At 36.0% G+C, this 13,365-nt stretch overlaps 1 protein-coding gene across 2 annotated transcripts in view; it reads left to right on the top strand.

Moving 5' to 3' along the window:
• The window catches only part of Dpyd (dihydropyrimidine dehydrogenase), a 1,202,971-nt gene that overhangs the window by 694,617 nt on the left and 494,989 nt on the right, over positions 1-13,365 (top strand). The window lies entirely within an intron of this gene.

Raw genomic sequence — 13,365 nt, 5'->3', positions numbered from 1 at the left:
TTTGCAACAATTCTTGATAGTTATCCTATTAAATATTTCTATGCAATAATGCACAGCTTTTATATATGGAGGATTTTATTTAAATAAATATCTATATGGTAAAAAGAAATCATGAAAAAATGAGGAATGAGACCATACTTAATGGAACTATCAAAACAAAACTATCAGGTTGGTGATAGAGGAAGAAAGTACTGTGACTAATAAGTAATTTTAATGCTTTTTATTGGCTTGTCTAAGATTCCAAACTTTTATTATATGGCAGCATTTGACCTGAAAAGTAATTTAAAATGAAATTGTCTCTATAAAAGCCGAATATTTCTTTACCAATACAGCAGCAGATTGCTACTTCAGGAAGAGATAGCTCAAGATTAGAATAAGAACAAAACGTAGTCAGACCTGAAAACTCTGCTCCATCCATAGCAAACCTCACCTAACCTCAGTGTACACTGATATTGATGAAAAAAGCCACTGCAATGTCATAGGTCCAAATGGACCATAAATGTTATGGATCCCATGCCAAATTTACAATACCTGGGGCTGGCTAGGGTTAATGACAATATCAGTCAAACAATACCAGATCCATTAATTTGCTGGGGAATCTTCAAATGTGAAATAACTGGAATATTGAAGAAAACTTTGTTCCACTGTACTCAAGTTTAGTAAAATGGAATCTTAGCTTGTAAAGGATAAGATAAAAAAAAAATCTAGAACTAGAGAGATGGCTTGGAGAGATGGCTCAGTGGTTAAAGGTACTTACTGTCAAAGTTTGATGGCCTGAGTTCAACTACCCAGTACCTATGTAAAGCAACATGCACAAAGTGGTGCACACATCTGGAGTTTGCAGTAATAAAAGGCTCTAATGTGTCTAATGTGTGCATTTGTTGTCTCTATTCTCTCTTCCTTCCTTCCTTTCTTTCTTCCTTTCTTTTCTTTCCTTCCTTCCTCCTTCCCTTCCTTCCTTCCTTCCTTCCTTCCTTCCTTCCTTCCTTCCTTCCTTCCTTCCTTCCTTCTTTCTTTCCTTCTTTATCCTTTATACCATAAATAAATAAATAATAAAAACAAATAAATAAAATCTAGACATAGATATAACTGATTATAGGTCTTAAGTTAATTACTTACTAATTCTATCACGGAACCTTTGAAAATATTATATTACACTTTAGATTTTCTCATTTGTGGCTCATTTTCTCATTGAGACAGAACAGTACAATGAAAATTATTATATTCATGGCCCAAGCACTTAACTTTCAAGATCACCAATATGTTATCCTTATCTTTACTATTTCATCCACAAAATGGAAAAAAAAAATCAAATTTTATATGGTTGTAAAAACTAAATAAAACATATAAAATATGAGGACTCCAATTTATTGAACATTCATCATATTGTTATTATTTTAAAGACTTGGTATTAACATGCTTAAATTTATCTCTGAATTAATCATGTTTTACATTTTTCAAATCAGAAAAAAATAACTTTTGAATTTGGTTGAGGCTGAAGTTGCCATGGAGATAATTTGGTGCAACTAATTAATACATGGGTTAGAAATCCTATGTCAAGGTTGTGATAAAGGTTGTGAAAAGAATGTACATAGCAGAAGAATTCACCCAGGAGAATACAGAGATGGTATAATTAGATAAGACATTTAAAAAATAATCTCAGTGACTTAAACCATAAACAGATAAAGACATGACTAGTACCCATAATATGCATAAAAGAGAGAGAGAGAAAAGAATTTCATCTTCAAGATTTTCCAAATAGATAATGCTCTGTTAGATCTAAAACTAATGTTTTAAATTTTTCATCCTTGCTATTCTTTTTTGTTTGTTTGTTTTGGTTTTTCAAGGTAGGGTCTCACTGTAGCCCAGGCTGACCTGGAATTCACTATGGAGTCTCAGGATGGCCTTGAACTCACAGCAGTCCTCCTACCTCTGCCTCCCAAGTGCTGGGATTAAAGGCCTGCACCACCATGCCTGGCTCCTTGCTATTCTTTTTAATATCTTCTTCTTTCTTTTTTCCTTGTGCTTTAGCTAAGCATAATACATGCTCACACCCTTACCACTCAGTAAAGAACTCTGCTCCTAGTTGGACTTCAGTAGTAAAATTTTTATAACACATGCAGTAACTGGGTCTCAAAACTTATACTATTTCATTTTACATTGATTCTTATGAGTTCTCGGTAACAGTCCAGGGTGTATCATTCACTCCCCATATAGCATAGACAAAATATTTTTATAATCTTCTGGGATTAGGGGTTAGTTTCTGTACACTGTAGTCACCATATTGGTAACATGGCAAGGCAACATGGAGCTAAATTCCCATATATTTTGGTCACTATATCCTTGGTAATATCCCAGGGGGAGTAGTTCACTTTGGCTTTTTTTCAGTTGTTCACTGTATTATTTAAGTTTACTATTCAAGTATAGTGCTTATGTTGTAAGTTGCTAGTTAGCCAATAAAGCACCTTTCTCAAGTATACTCTTGGAAATATAGTTGGAAACCAAGCGTGGAGGTGCATGCCTTTAATTCTAGCATTTGGAAGGCAGAGGTAGAAAGATTGAGGATCACCATGAGTTCAAGGCCACCCTGAGACTACAGAGTGAATTTTAGGTCACCCTGGATTAGAATGAGAATTTACCTCACAAAAACCAAGAAAAAAGAAATAAAGAAGGAAAGAAGAAAAAGAAAGAGAGAGCGAGAGAGAGGGAAAGCAAGAAAGCAAGAAAGCAAGAAAGCAAACAAGAAAGAAAGAAAGAAAGAAAGAAAGAAAGAAAGAAAGAAAGAAAGAAAGAAAGAAAGAAAGAAAGAAAGAAAGGGAGAGAGAGAGACGGTTAGAAAATTAGGCATGTTTTAGAAATTTTGTTTAGGAGGACATAGGGTTAAGGGAAAAGGTAGTATAACCTACTTGAGTCCTGCTCTCGCCCAGGCTGACCTGGCATATATTATGTAGTTTGAGGCTGGTCTTGAACTCACAACAATCCTCTTACCTCTGCCTCCAAAGTGCTGAGATTAAAGGTGTGTGACATTTTGCCTGGCTGAATTCTAGTTTTTAGCAGAAGCCACTTAAGAAGATTAATAAAGAGGAAGCATCCCTAAATACACACTCACCCACCTCTATATCGTTCCCTGTCTTTCCCTTTCTATTGCACTGTAATGAAAATGGAGTTGCCATAGTGGTTCATGCTTGTAATGTTAGGACTCAGGAGATGAAGGCAGAAAGAACACAAGTTCAAGGTTATCCTAGGCTACATAGCAAATTAGATGCTAGCCTGTACTATTAGACAAACCCTGTCTATCAAAGAAAAGAGAAAGTATACTAATATAGGCAAGATATATACTGAATGACTTTAGAAAGATGAAAATAGTGGTATAGAAGATTATTTTCAAACATTGAGAGACACTTTGCAGGGTGTAAAAAGAACTGAGGGAGCTGGTCAGCATTAGAGCAGTGTTACAGGAAGTACAAAAAGGATATTGTCAACTAAAACCAAGCTACTAAGTGACAAAACAGTGCTATATGAAAACACAAATCTCACTGATGAAGGTAACATACAACCAAGCAGAAGACTGTAATACTGCTTTGGAAGTGCTCAATTCCATTATCTCTGGCAGAAGAGTTATAAGACCAAAGTGCTAAGAATCATTATAACCAAAAACAAATGTTAATGGATTCACACTATGAAAAGAAAGAAGTTTTACATCTATAACAGAGTATACATTGGGCAAAGTAAAAGTAAACTTTTGGTTTGGTACTAAAGCTGTTTTTAGCTCCAACTGTTCAGAGTTTTTTGGTGCAAGCCTTATTATAACCAAAAAGAAAAAAGTAGATATAAAATTGAAAAATACAGGGCTGGAGAGATGGCCCATCACTTAAGAAGCTTGCCTGCAAAGCCTAATGACATGGGTTTGATACCTCAGTACAGATACAGAAAGTGGCACATGCATCTAGAGTTACTTTATAGCAGCTAGAGGTCTTGGTGCACCCATTCTCTCTTTCTCTCTCTGCTGGGTGAGTGGAACACGCCTTTAATTCCAGCACATAGGTCTAGGTAGGAGATTGCTGTAACTTCTAGGCAAGCCTGAGACTACATAGTGAATTTCAGGTCAGCTTGGACTAGAGCAAGACCCTACCTCAAAAGAAAACCCAACAATAATAATAATAATAATAATAATAATAATAATAATAATAAGTTCAACATAACAGAGGTTATATATGAAAGCCCTAAAGATGTCAGGCATGTTGGGCCACACTTTCACTTACAGCATTTGGGAGGATGTGGCAGGAAGATCACAAGCTTGAGGCCAGCCAGGATTGCATAGTGAGTGCTAAAGGTGAGACCCTGTCTCAAAAAGAGAGAGAATATAGATCTTTAAAGAAATCAATAAAATGTCATCCTTACTTTGTAAAATTTTATAGCCTCATATGTTTCCTTAAAAATCATTATGAATTGTAATTTATTAAAATCAAAACAAAAATCTGATTTTTACTGTTATAATTATGACTAACACAGCCAGTCCTATTTATCATGGAGCAGCTAATCCAAATTAATTTGTAAGTTTTACCTCCTTAAAAATTTTAGAATACTTCTAGAGAAAGTGCACACAAAATCATGCAGTATAGTTATAGCAGAATGAAATTCAAATAAAATGAAAAATTGGAACCTGTTTTGTGATTTTTAAGTTGTTGGGACTATAGTGGTTGTGATTTTTTTTCTTTTATCAAAATATAGTACTACAAATTTTAAATACTAATTTTAAAAAGTTAATACTAATTTTAATAGTGTCTCATTTATTCTATTGTTTAGAAAGCAATTATTTGAAAGTAAACTAGGAGAACGTACAGGAAGGATACAAAATCATAATGTCAAATTCTTTTCCCCCACCACATAATCACTACACATTCAAATATCTCTGCTAAAATTCCACGACTCTAGGTATAACAAGATGTCAGTGGTAAAGGGTGAAAACATAATGCTAAAATGAACATGATAGTTCAACATACTATTATTTCTGCCACCCTCAAGTTAAAGGCATTAGTGGATGATTATTTTAATGACATTTGATGATTATACACTTTTAATTCTTGAAAAAAATATTGACACAAGGTCTTATGTGGTCTCAAACTGGCCCTGTAGACAAGCTGACCTTGAAATTCTGATTGTCCTGGCTCCATCTTCCAAATGCTGGGATTACAAAGTGAGATCACAAAGTGCACCCCATGCCTAGTTTGATAGAATTACTATACTGTGCGTGTGTTTGTGTGTCTCTGTGTATGTCTATGCCCATGTATGCATCCACACATACTCTTTATGTGTTTTCAACCAAATCATCATGAAAAACGTTCTTGTTTCTGTTTGATTTGGAGCACACAACAACGTTGGGAGTATAATGTCTGTGTAAGTTAGGGCGGCTTGGTAGGTTGTGTCCAAAGTCAGTCAAGAGTCAAGTTCTGCTATGCCACTCACTCACTGCTGACATTTGGCAACAGCAGGAAAGTGCTTACTTTTTTGAGCCTCCCTTTCCTTGCTGTGGTAGAATTCTGTGTTTTTAACAGTCACTTAAAAGATAATAAATGTGAAATACCTACCACTAAGTCTGGTATAAATATAACTTGCATATGAGCAAGTGTCCTTTTGATCTTGTGGATACATTAAGTATTCTGAATTCCGCGTAGGTTTGCACATTTAATCTGTGTGTCTTGACTTTACCAGGAATACCTTGTCAGCAGATGGGAGCCCCTAACAGTACCTCTTATGGTATCTGCCCAGTTTAAGCAATGTCATTTCATTGAATAGCCCTCCATAGGCACTTAGTTGAATGACATATATAGTTAGTAAAACTATGGACAAACGAATGTAACTTGAGAATTAATAATTGAAAAACACCAAAGTGACCAAAAAATGGCTGTTAGTCTTGAATGCTCAATTAAATTCTTGGAAGAGAATTTCATTTTTTAATGCAACGTTTTGGAAGGATATTGGCTGAAACTATGAAGGGAATTAGGGTATATTTTATAGTGCAATTTTGTTGACAGTTTTCATAAGCATGGTGAATTTTGATCATAATCCCCTCCCAGTATCTTCTTTTGCTTTCCACCCCCAAATCCTTTCCACATATCCCTTTCTTCCTTTACAATTAGTTCTTCCCCTGGTTTGAATAGTAATGGCTAGGTTAAGCCATTAAAATACTAGTCATTCTGGGAAAGAAGTAGAAGAAACCATCTGACACATGAGAATGAAGTAGTTATGCACAGAAGAGTAGAGATGGATCTTAGGGATTTCCTTGAGAAATTTAGACTTTCCTGGAAGCCCACCTAGAGCCCATCTTTTTAAAACATATATATTTTTTATTAATATATATATATATATACATATATATATTATTTAACATATATATATGTATATATATGTTGACAACTTCTATACTTAGAGACAACAAACCATGATATTTCCCTCTTCTCCCCCACTTTCCCCTTCATAACTCTGCTCTCCGTCATATCCCCTACCTTTCTCCATTAGTTTCTCTTTTAATTTGATGTCATCATCTTTTTCTCCAATTATGGGGGTTTTGTGTAGGTAATGTTAGGCACTCTTGGATATCGAGGCCAAATACTATCTTACAGTTGCATGTAAGGAGTGGTACCCTTCCTTTGGCTCTTACATTCTTTTTTTTTTTGGCTGTGTGCTACTACTTTTATTTTTTTTATTTAATTTATTAGTTTTCTTTTCAGCAAATCCAGGCAGTTTGGTACCATTGTTTAGGCTCATCCATGACCTACCACCTCCCAATGGCTCCTCCTTGTTGATGTAAATGGGTCATGCACTATGGAGTTAGCCCACAGTTATTGGTATGATAAATGTCTCTGCTCTTACGTTCTTACCGCCACCTCTTCCTCAATGATCCTATGCCTTGGTGGGTGTGAGATGTTTCAGTGCTGGACACTCCTCCATCCCTTCTCTTCAGCACTATGTTGCCTTTTGGGTCATCCCAGTGGTCATTGCCATCTGAAAAGAGAAGAGTAAACCACAAGTGAGAGTAGCATTATTGTATGAGTATGAACACTAAGTGTAGTGCTTTCAGGGCAATTTGGTGAGAGTAATATATGCATTTATTCAGACAAGAGCAGGCTTTATATTCCTAAGTCTCATGACCTCCCCTGCCATAAGCTTTTGATTAGGTTTTCAGTACCAGATACATATGCCCTCCCATAGAGTGGTCCTTCAGTCCAATTAGAGAGCAGTTGGTTTCTTCCAGAGCAGACATGCCATTACTGCACTCGTTCAGTCGTTTGGCCTGTCTGGCCAAACTTGAGGTTTCCAGTGTCCACTGTTTTCACTGTCGATGACTTCTGTCTCCCATAAAGCTGCATACAGTGCAGTTTTTGCCAGCTTTCAGTTGGCTTGGCTACAGGGAGAAGGTTTTCTGATCAGAACCAGCTTGATTTCTCAATGACTTTGCTGCTTAGGCATGTGAAGTCTTCAGCAAAAGGGTCTTACCATCTCTTTCTTATGGGAAACCAAGGGCCTTGGCAATAGCCTATATGGTTTTGGAGTCAACAGGGACCTCCCTGGCCAACAACTCACTGGAAGGTATCCCATCCCTGGCACTGAAAAAATTTCTAGTAACAATCTATGACTTCTGGATGTGCCATTATTCAAGAAAGTAGATTTTCATATCTTATTCAGAATATCTTGAATTTTGCTTGACCCTCCCCCCCACCCCTGCCTTTTTTTTATACAATTTCTTCCCTTGACCTTAATTAGGCCTTTCCATTCCCTGTAATCTATTATTCTATTTACATATATACAATCCTATTTAGTACCTTCCCTTTCCTCCCTCCCTTATAGCTCTTTTTTTTTTTTTTTTTTTTTTTTAGCTTATGGGCCTCTGCTACTGATTTTTGGGTCCATATCTCACACACAAGTCTATACATTTGTAGCTAGGATCTACATATGAGACTTTTTTTTTTTGTAGTCAGTGTATATAGTCAAGTTGGTACCATTGTTAGCCTCCTCCCTGTGCTCCCCCTTCCTCCCCAGGGACCTTCTTTGTTGTGGTATATGGGTCATGCATTGTGGGGTTAGCCTTCAGTTTTTGAGTAGGAGGAAATGTCTCTGCATGTCATGACCCAACGTGTGGCTCTCACATTCTTTTGGCCCCCTCTTCTGCAAATTTCCCTGAGCCATGTTGGGTTCATTTTAGGACTGATTCAGTGTTGAGATCTTGGGAGCCTCTGTGTCTCTGGATATCTGGTTTAGTAGGGGTTGATTGTTCACTGTGTCTATTTCCTTCACCATTGTGCTGGTTCCCAGTTTGCTAAGAAAACTACATTCTTGCATGCTTCCCTAGGTATTCTTATCTGGGGCCCTTTTGAGGTATGATGAGACTTCTTTATCTTCACATTGATACTAGTTTCTGTAACGGCATCAAGAATCTATTCTAAACTAGAACTCAAAAATCAAGAGTGTAAAATATATATAATATTTCAATCAACATCCTTCTAAAATTATGAAGTAGTTGAACTGTTATGTCATTTCATATGACTAGGTTATGAACTTCTTGTCACTAGGTAGTAGTATAACAAAATAACCTACAGCATTCCTTACTATCCCACTAGATGGCTATTTAAAGAGTCTTTGCATTGAAATCATGGCATAATGTTTATCTATACATACCCTTTTTAAATTAAAAAAGAATCATGGATTAATGGGATTCCATATATATAAAATAAATTAAATGATCATTTTACTTATATTGATTGTCAAGCTATCTAGAAACTAATTTAAATAAAAAAGAAACTAAGTACCAGAGGTGAACATTGTCACATTCTGCATATTCTGAACATTTTTCTACCAATCCTACATTAGGTGCTGCAATTTAGGAAGCAGGATACATGCATACACAAACACATACATAAGCAAGTAAGTACAAAGTGTGATAAGTAAATAACTTTGGTGGTGGGAAGCAGGTTTACTAGAAGGAGATGACAGCTGGACTATTGAAGGCTTAATTGGAACTTCTATAGCATTATAACCAGACAGAAAATACATTCCTTGCCAAAAGATGAAAACTGAAATTCATAGATGCATTAATGTTGTTTTCCTTGGGATGTTGCATGTCATTCAATAAGCACATGAAAAATATATTGTCAGGAAGTGATAAAAGATGGAATTAGGAAGGGAATTACAGAGTCCATACCAAAATTAGGACTATGCAACAATGAGAAGTCAATATCTTGGTCTGTAGGTAGTAAAAGACACTGAGAAATTTGCAGATGGAAATGAAATAAAAATTTAAATAAAACCAGTACTCTAAATGATGAACATTTTTTTTCTACTAACCTCTATATTTATCTTCCTCACCTCAGCTCTTTATGACTTTTGCTCTTTTCTTTTTTTAAAGTTTATTTTGGATTTCCCATTGTGTATGTTAAACAAGAAGGTGTGGAAGCATGATTGAAACATTTTGTTTATGAGGGATGTAAGAACATTGGCCAATAGTACAGAAAGCTGCATATATTTCTGTGCCTTTCTAAGTGAGTAACTAACAAGTATTGACTTAAACTCCTTTGGTCACTTTTTTTTCTATATTCAATAAAGTTTTGAAAGTCAATTATCTATTTCAGTATTCTCATTGTACATATTGTTAAGTTTTAGGAACAATAATCTAACTGAAAAGGTTACTCAGAACAGCGTGTTCCAGACTAAAAACCAAGTTATTGAACTTGACCTTCACCATATGAATTTTAGATGATTATTATTTTCTTTAAAAAAACCTTAAGTGTGTCACCAAAAACAAATATATAAGCATTTCAAAAATGGAATGTAATATAGAACCCAGAAATTAATCTACATATGCATGTTTAATCGATTTTCAGGACTGGCAGAATGAATTTTCAATGGGGTCTTAAGTAACTACTGTTGTAGAAACTGGATAGCCACATGCAGAAGAAAGAACTTGAACATGTAACTCAGACCACACAAAATCATTAATTCAAAATGAATTCAAGAAAATGTAGGATCAGAAATTTTCTAACTGCCAAAAGACAATATAGAGGTAAAAGTATTCGACACTGGTTTTAGCAGTGACACTTGGGACTTGACCTCAAGATTGAAAGCAACAGTTGCAAAAATAGAAAAATGAGACTATACCAAATTATAAACTTCTGTTAAACAAGCTACACCATTAACCATATGGAGATACCCTGCAGAATGCGAGAAAGTACTTGCAATTCATTTATCCAATGAGACATAAATATCATAAACATAATGAGTTCAAACAATGATAAGAAATATTAAGGTTTTGAGGTGATAGACATATTAAATAGTTGACTTAATAATTCCACATTCTAGTCATAACTCATAATGGAAGTCCATGATATATATATGGACTAATATATATATATATATATTATAGGTTGCTGATTTATAATAAAAAAAAGTTTTAAATAACTGTTTAGTGTACATTTAAATCTATCTTACAGGGATTGGTTTGTGGCCAATCCTGAAAATATGAAATAACATAAGCAAAAAACATAAAAATAAAATATAAAAAAATTAAAAAAAAACTTATATCTGTATTCTGCAAGAACAAGCTGAAAAATGAACTGATATTGCACCATTTGTGATAAATACACAGTGATCATATGCCAAGTTATATACATGTACATATTTACAGCAATCTTTGTATTTAGATAGACAATTTTCTTCTTTTTATCCCATGTTTTACAGCTCAATACATTCTGTGTTCCCACATCATTTCTCATGCAGGTGTGACTCTCTGTCTGTAGAAGCAACAGCAGAGAGCTAATAATCTTCTAGGTTGCTCATCTTCTAGGTTGTTTTCTTATATCTGTTATTTGCTCACATATTGAGTAGAAAAATAGTATTGTCCAAAATTGAAAATCTGGATGACATGTTTTAGAAGAGAGTACAATGAGAAAGGAGTTAAAGTTCATTTCTGAGGTAAGGGCAGAGCTGCTGCACCAAAGCAGATGGACACCAATGAGAGATTTAAAACTGGATGTTGTGCGTGGCATTCGGCAGCATTGATCTGATGGTGAGAGTTGAATCCTGTGAGTCAGGGAAGGCAAAAAGGAAGAGGGCTTCTACACTTTAGGAGATACTTTAGAGCAGAGGTATGATATGAGCCACTAAGGCAACCAAATGCAGCTCTGTGTGCACATAAACTGTCCGTTCTGAGGGAAGATTTGAAGTCATAGCACACATGGTAAATTTTTGTTGTTATTGTTGTTGTGTTAGTTTTTGTTTTTTGAGGTAGAGTCTCACTATAGCCCAGGCTGACCTGGAGTTTACTATGTAGTCTCATGGTATCCTAAAACTCATGGCACTCCTCCTACCTCTGCCCCCTGAGTGCTGGGATTAAAGCCACACAACCTGTTGCAGTCCGGTCCGCATTGCTGGTAGAAATCACCCAACCAAGAGCAGCTTCTGGGAAAAACAGGTTTATTTGGCTTACAGGCTCGAGGGGAAGCTCCACGATGGCAGGGGAAAACGATGGCATGAGCAGAGGGTGGACATCACCCCCTGACCAACATAAGATGGACCACAGCAACAGGAGGGTGTGCCAAACACTGGCATGGGGAAACTGGCTTTAATACCCATAAGCCCACCCCCAACAATACACTCCCTCCAGGAGGCATTAATTCCCAAATATCCATCAGCTGGGGAGCTAGCATTCAGAACACCTAAGTTTATGGGGGACACCTGAATCAAACCACCACACAACCCCACACCCAGTCATCAGTAACCATTTTGTAATTTCAGAAAGTGTGTATCCTGTGAGCCGCCATGTCTGTCCTAGAGTTGAGTCAGTGTGTGTGTGTTCATAGTTTGTCATTTATTGCTTGCATTGCTGTGTTTAGTTTTCTTTTCTTTTTTTTTTTTTTTTAATTACGGGAAATCTTGTAAAAGTTTTCAAAGAATTTCCTTTGTAGATGTTACCTTCTTATGAATATTAGACTTCTTAATAAGTACATAAAATAAGCAATGTATATTGAGTTACACAAGTAATGCATCTCTCCCTATATGGGTTATTGCCTAATGCCATATATAACTACAGTTACAAACAAATGAATTCATCTGCAAGACTGAAGAGATATTTCAGTGTAAAGTATCTCATAATAACTTGGGGTTATTCATTTCACCTCACAATCTACACCGGACTACAAATATTTCAGCTGCTGACATTGGATGCAAAGTTACCCTGTATTGTTTTCATCTTCTGCAAAGAGGGACAGTGCTTCTAAATTGTTCCCAGTACTTACTAACCTTTTGTGCCAAGTACTTCTCCCTTACTTAACTTACGCCTTGTTTACTCCTTGTATAGAGATAAGGAAATGCCATCAAGGATGGTTTTCTTCCATTTCTATCTGCTTGTTGTATGCTCTCATGGTCACACACACACACCTTAAGTTACTCACACTCATAATATAAACCACTCTCAGAGTTTTATCATATTGCAACTCCATGTACAGAGAAGAAACAGACACAACCAGGCTGCTCAATGATCAGAAATGTTCATGGAGGACTGGGAATATAGTTTACTTGTACAGAACTTGAGAGCAAGAGAGAGAGAGAGAGAGAGAGAAGGCTGGAGGGGGAGGAAAGTAGGGGTATCTTTGAAAACCAGCGTAGCCCTGATAGGAAAGCACCTGCCACAGCTGAAGCCTGGATGCCATCAGGGTGCCTTCCTGCAAAACTAGAAACACAATAGCTTTTCAATTGGGAAGTTTGATGCCTGTTTGCATATTAAGTGAACTTTTCTTTGCATTGTAAATGCTGGAGGACTTGAAATGATTTCTATGCAAGTCATGGAAATCTTTATCTACACAAGACACAAGCCTATAAAATTAAAGTTCTGCTCAAATAACTTTTCTTTTGAGTGATGATTCATGAGAGAAAGGAGCTCTACTTTTGAATTAAATAGTCCTGTCCATTCAGTAACTGTTTGGAAAAATTCATGCTTTTTATATTTTCAAGTATTATTTTTCTGTCAGAAGTAGAAAAAGGGAGAGATGGACATAAAAGGATGAAAAGGAAAGAAGAAAAGAAAGTTAGAGAGAAAGAGGGTGGATGATGTTTTGCAAACCCATCCTTTTGTGTAGCAAGTTTTATTAAAAAATATTTTAACTATTAGTCAAGCTAGTAGTATTTTTAAATCTGTTATCAAAGGACAATGTCCAATTTTAGAAATTTTTGTTTGTTTATTTGTTTTCTAAATAGGGTTTCACTCTAGCCAAGTCTAAACTAGAAGTAACTCTTTAGCACAGGCTGGCCTCAAACTTACAGTGATCCTCCCACTAAGTGAGTGTTGGAATTAAAGGCTTGCACCACCATGCCCAG

The sequence above is a fragment of the Jaculus jaculus genome, chromosome 19 (assembly GCF_020740685.1).
Source record: "Jaculus jaculus isolate mJacJac1 chromosome 19, mJacJac1.mat.Y.cur, whole genome shotgun sequence".
NCBI lineage: Eukaryota > Metazoa > Chordata > Mammalia > Rodentia > Dipodidae > Jaculus > Jaculus jaculus.
Note: the sequence above shows the minus strand (reverse complement) of the source record. Positions and strands in the feature narration are given on the sequence as shown.